General features: G+C 42.1%; 1 pseudogene; it reads left to right on the top strand.

Moving 5' to 3' along the window:
• Positions 1–1,025, top strand: part of LOC138165821 (inorganic pyrophosphatase pseudogene) — a 34,176-nt pseudogene extending 33,151 nt beyond the window's left edge.
• Positions 1,026–4,675: the final 3,650 nt, after the last annotated feature.

Genomic DNA, 4,675 nt, shown 5'->3' with positions numbered 1-4,675 from the left:
GGCTTATTTTAGAGGAATCTTACACAGTAAGGGGAGGGCTTATTTTCGGGATAGGTCTTATTATCAGGGAAACACGGTATATTGCCAACGTCTTCCCTCACAAAAGTTATATCTGGAACTATGGGGCCATCCCTCAGACTTGGGAAGATCCAGGGCATAAAGACCAGCATACCGGCTGCTGTGGGGACAATGACCAGATTGATGTCTGCGAGATTGGGAGCAAGATATGCTCGAGAGGAGAAGTGATCAAAGTGAAGGTTCTTGGGCATATTAGTGATGATTGATGAAGGAGAAACAGACTGGAAGGTCATTGCAATCAACATGGAGGATCCCGACACTGCTAGCTATAATGATACTAGTGATGTCAGAAAGCTGAAGCCTGGCTATCTAGAAGCCATTGTGGAATGGTTTAGAAAGTACAAGGCACCTGACGGGAAGCCAGAAAATGAGTTTGCTTTCAATGCAGAGTTTAAAGATAAGGACTTTGCCACTGACATCATTAAAAGCACTCATGATTACTGGAAGGCTTTGGTGACGAAGAAAACAGACAGCGGAGGAATCAACGGCATGAACACGACCATAGAGGACAGTTCCTTCAAGTGCAGCATGGAATCTGCCAAAGCAATTGTAGATACCCTGCTGCCACCTTGTGAATCTACCTGTGTCATCCCCACGGACGTGGACAAGTGGTTTTATTACCAGAGCACCTAATTGCCCTTCAGGAAGACGGCCGACATTATTGCGCTCCCTTGATCAGGAAATCCTAGGTTCCAAAGTCATAGCTTTGTAGTGGAGAGCTTTAAAGAGGCAGCTTTATCAAAGCCAAATTCCATTTTAACTAGTTGTGTCTTTCCAGAATGTTCTGTCCTCCCAAGAGCAATTTCTCCCTATCCCTGCCTGCCTCAAAACCCAATGCATACCCAGGGCTGGGCTGGAGATAATTGGAAAGCTGTTTGTGGAGAGCTAGATGTGAAGAAGGAAGCATGCTTTGGGTGTATGTGTTTACCATATGGTAGGAAATAAAGTTATTTTACCAAAAAAAAAGTATTTGGAAGATGCCATTCCATTGTGCCAGGTTTCCTACTTGGTCTCTTGCCTCTCTTGGGAATAGGTGCTCCTTTCATTGAGCACCAGATTCCTCCTTTCCAGGGAAAAGGAGCCCATTCTGTTCCCTCTGAACACTAGGTTCCCTTTCCTGGGTTCCTGAAATATACTCTGATCCCAAACCACTATGGAAAAATGAGAACCTACCAGAACTTATTCCTCATTTATTAACAAACTCCCCTTTGGCCAAACCTCCAGTCACAGTGATTCTGAATCCCATATCATTCAAACTCCATTTTCCATTTCACTACCTGATTCTCATTCCCCTCGACCTATCACACCCAAAAGCAAAGGCAAAAGATAACCATTGCTTTCACTGTCTTGTGGAATGTCTGCCCCATAGACAACAACTCTGCTTTCATCTTAAATCTGTTCCTTTCCCACTGCTTCCATCAGCCTTCCTGGTGACCCTGGCTTAATTTTGGTCATTCCTCTCAAATTCAGTTGAGTTAGGGGATTTGCAATAACCTTTATTCCCTACTGAAACTTTCAAGCTCACTCTCTTACTATCATCATTCAATAAACTCTTTTGAGGTTCATTTAATACATATTAACCACCCAATCAGAATTCTTATAGCTGTTATCTACTGACCTCTAGGACACCACCTTTCTTTGTTTAATGAGTTCAGAGTTCAGTGCCAGGCTCACAATCTTTCTCTCCTCCCCAACTACTGTCCTCATGCTGGGAGACTTCAACATACTCTCTCAAATGCCATAAATTCAGAGTTCCTCAACTTACTCATTTTACTACTTCACCCACACAAAGATGGTCATACCTTTGATCTTGACATCACCCACAAATGTACTACTTCCATGCTTGAGTACTCTGAAATTTCCTTATATACTCAGAATATTTGGGCTTTTTACTTCTCTTTAACTGTGATCTATGGGTCAGCTCAATTTTCATCTCCCTCTGCATACAAAACTTCGACCTTTTGCTGAACCTGCCTGACTTCCAGCTGTAGGTGAGAAGAGTAGTGACTTTTCTATGCCCCATCCCTATAGTTTCCTTCTGTAATGGTAATGGGAATTTGAAGATCCTCCCTGCCCCTTAATGGGCTGAATGTAATAACATTCAGTTATGGTCCTGGCAACAGACAGTAATCTACTCTCTGAAAGCCTAGCTATGGTAAAAGTATGGAAGTGATCAGTACCAGGGAGCTGTCCTTCAGACAATGAATTCTTTGGCCCAGGCAACCCAAGAAAACAGAAAAAACCACAAAATGGTCTTCAACTCTGAGTTACCCCCATCAGCTCTACAGTGATGGTAAGTAAGGCTATGGTGGGATGAGTTTGCTGAATGGGTAGAGCAAGAAGGGGTGGAGGAGGAAATGAGTCAGAGAAGTTAGAACAGAAGTGAGAGAGGACACAAGAAGGAAGACAGCTAGGATTGTGAGTGTTTGTTTGTGGGAAGGCCTGAGCAGGGGCAAGGCTTTGGGATGGCGTTGCCCTCTGCGGTGTTATTTTGTATAGATATCTTTGTTGCTATGATGGATTCAGTTTTCTGGTGTTGGGATTTGGCTTTCTGGTGTCTGAATAAATGTTTTGCTTCTGTCTTATATATGGAGGGTCTATTATATTTTGTGATTCAGAACTATGCCAGCATATTGTTAGCTGCTGTTGGTGTTATGAATATTGCCTTGGTGATACACCATCTGTCCCTGTGAGTGAGCACTGAGGGAAAACCAGGTAAACAATTTCAAAGAGAAGTAACTTTCCCTCTGACTGCCAAGCCTTCCTTCTCCTGCTTTGTCTTCTTTGAAGGAAGAAGTTGGTGGAGCATTACTTTCATCTGCTGTGCAGTCTCTTCCTTAATCTCCAGCCTTTGGAGGAAAGATGAAAAGTGAAACGAAACCTGCCATCTGACTGTGTGCCTTCCATCTAGGCTGCTCTAGTTTTCTGCTTGATCTCCAGCCTGCTCTGAGAAGAGGAGTGTCATCTTCCCAATAATTAACATATTAATGACTGTCATGCCCTACAAATCCTAGTGATTATAAATTCCTGTAGGTAATCATCTGAACCTCCTCTTTCAACTCCCATCATCTGAATCCCCTCAACCCTCCCTACCCAAATTCCCAACCACACACTACCCACCTCTTTCTCCATGTCCTCTGTCTGTTACCTAGGCAGGAAACTTGTCTTCATCTCAAATCCTTTCTTCTCCCCCTTCTTTTGTTTTCTAGCAATTACTGAGACGTGGTTCCCTTTGAAGACACAACTTCCCTGGCCACCCTTTCTAGTACTAGCTGCACCTTCCTTCATTCCTCTCAGCTCACTGGTTGAGATGAGGGAGTTAGAATGTTCCTTGTTCCTCATTACCAACTCCAGGTTTTCCTCCCACTGCCATTATTCAGTAACCTCTTCTTCTTTGAGAGTCATATAATCTATGACTCTCATGGCAAACAAGTCTGGGGCAAAAAATTATGGGAAGATATATGGGACATGTCTCTAGTTATTAATTTGTTAGTGTTTCATGGAAATACTCACATAGCCCTCACCACACCAGAATGTGAGTGCAATGCACATGCTAATCGACTAGCAAAGATTGTTACTCAACATATTGTCCCTACTCTGACACCAGTTGATGATCTGGTACTTGAAAAATGGGTCCATCAAATGGTCAGCCATTTAGCAAAATCCTGGTAGCTGTTGTCTACAAATTTCTAGTTCACTTCTCTTCCTTCATCAACAAGTTCAGTAACTAACTCACAATCTTTCTCTCCTTTCCAATTTCTGCCCTCATACTAGAGAACTTCAACGTACATAATGATCCTCCTTCAAACCTCTAACCTCTAGTTCCTCTGCCTATTCACTTCCCATGACCTACTCCTCCAGTCTACCTAAGCCACACACAAACGTTTAATCTTGCCATCACCCTCAAATACACCACCTCTATATTAAAGAATTCCAAAATCTCTTTATCTGAAGACAATCTATTGGCTTTGCACCTCTCCCCTCTGCCTCATATTACCAACCTATCCTGGTGACCACTAATCTCTCCTAAGCCATCACTCTTATACTAGCCACTCTCTCCTTTCCCCATTTTGACCTGTGGGTGAATCATTTCAATGCCACCCTGTACTTTTCTCTTGAATCCCAAGCCCCCTTATTATATCACTGATTATACCTTGAGATACCTCAGCCTTGGATCACCCCTGGGTCATTCTATGTACCTGGCATATAGACCATACTTAATAAATGTTTATTGATTGACTGATTGACTTGAAATTCAAGAAATGGCTACAATTGTTAATAAATAGATATCCCCTCATCATTGAGTGTAATAGGCACATTACAATGTAATCATAGACATGTTAGTTTTTCCTTTGAAAAGGAATCATGTCCCTCTGGAGAGCAAAGTAAGAAATGTAAATGAAGCTTTGGAAAATACTTGAGATGGAGAAAGGAAATAGATTGTTAGAAACTTTGAAAGGCATATCACTTGAAATTGTGCAAAGTATAAAAACTATTATACCTTTAGCTGTCTTGCAAAATTTTGCACAGATTAGAAATTGAAGCTTGTGTGACATGCTGACAAGCATATTCCAATTTCATTAAATATACTATCTGG

This window comes from Petaurus breviceps, unplaced genomic scaffold, assembly GCF_028583685.1.
Source record: "Petaurus breviceps papuanus isolate PSGF00001 unplaced genomic scaffold, PetGlider_PUasm1.0 216, whole genome shotgun sequence".
Lineage (NCBI taxonomy): Eukaryota > Metazoa > Chordata > Mammalia > Diprotodontia > Petauridae > Petaurus > Petaurus breviceps.
This window is presented reverse-complemented; position numbering and strand designations above follow the sequence as displayed.